Below are 1,393 nucleotides of genomic sequence, written 5' to 3' on the forward strand. Positions count from 1 at the left end.
TCCCTCTGTTTCCCCCCATGTCTGTGTCTCCCCCCAAAATTCAATAAATAAGAAAAAAAGAAAAGAAAAGTAAATGGGCAAAGGATATGAACAGGCAATTCCAAAAGGTTAGTAATGAGAGAACAATCAACTTTAATTGTGCTCATAAGTAGAAATTAGTCCCGCTGGCAGCGTGGCATCGACCTGTGAACCTGGAGGTCACAGTTCCATTCTGGTCAGGGCACATGCCAGGGGTATGCAGGAGGCAGCCGATCAAAGATTCTTTCTCATCACTGATGTTTCTATTTCTCTCTCCCTCTCGCTTCCTCTCTGAAATAAATAAAAATATATTTTAAAGATAATAAAATATAATAGAAACCACATGAGATATCATTTTACACTTATTAAGATAGCTATTATTACTAAAATAAATAAATAAATAAAATCCCTGGCCAGTGTGGCTCCCCAGAACCTAAAGGTTGTGGGTTCAATTCCCCACCAAGGGCACATACCCGGGTTGCAGGTTCCAGCCCCAGTGGGGGCGTGTGTGGAAAGCAACCAATGGGGGTATCTCTCTCACAATGATGTTTCTCTCTCCTTCTCCCCTCTTCCCTCCTTTCCTTCCACTATCTCTGAAAAATCAATGGAAAAAATATCCTCAGGTGAGAATTAAAACAACCAAACAAAACACAAAGAACAGAAAGTAGCAAGGATGTGGAGAAACTGGAACCCTTGTGCATTGCTGGTGGGAATGTAAAAATGGTGCAGCACTGTGGAAAATGGTATGGCAACTGCTCAAAAAATTAAACATGAAATTACCGTATAATTCAGTAATTTTACTTCTGGGTATAGACCCAGAAGAACTGAAAGCAGAGACTCAGGTATTTGTACACCCATATTCATAGCAACAGCTGAATGGATAAACATAAAATGTGGTATATACATATAATGAAATATTATACAGCCTTAAAAAGGAATGAAATTTTGAGATGCTACAACATGAAGTAACCCTAGAGACATTATGGTAGGTGAGGTAAGCCAGACACAAAAGGACAAAAACTGTATGATCCCACTTATATGCGATACCTAGAGTAGTCAAAAACCATAGGGGCAGAAAGTAGAACAGTGATTTGGGTTGGGTTATTTGATGAGTACAGTGTTTCAGTTTGAAAAGATGACAAAATTCTGGACTTGAACGGTAGTGATAGTTATAGAATAATGTGAATGTACCTTATGCCATAAACTATACATTTAAAGTATTAAAATGGTAAATTTCATGTTAGATATATTTAATTTAAAAACAAAAATTAAAGAACATTGCCTTGAATCCAGCCCCTCCAGCTAGCAGAGCCGCTGACCTATCTAGACAGCGCAGCTGACCGCCCCCCCCACCTGGGCCTCCGCTCCCGGCCCC

The 1,393-nt window shown here is 39.7% G+C and overlaps 1 protein-coding gene across 1 annotated transcript in view; it reads left to right on the forward strand.

Moving 5' to 3' along the window:
• LOC102763638 (tubulin gamma-2 chain) overlaps positions 1-1,393 on the forward strand; it is a 10,196-nt gene that overhangs the window by 4,501 nt on the left and 4,302 nt on the right. The window lies entirely within an intron of this gene.

The sequence above is a fragment of the Myotis davidii genome, unplaced genomic scaffold (assembly GCF_000327345.1).
Source record: "Myotis davidii unplaced genomic scaffold, ASM32734v1 scaffold1527, whole genome shotgun sequence".
NCBI lineage: Eukaryota > Metazoa > Chordata > Mammalia > Chiroptera > Vespertilionidae > Myotis > Myotis davidii.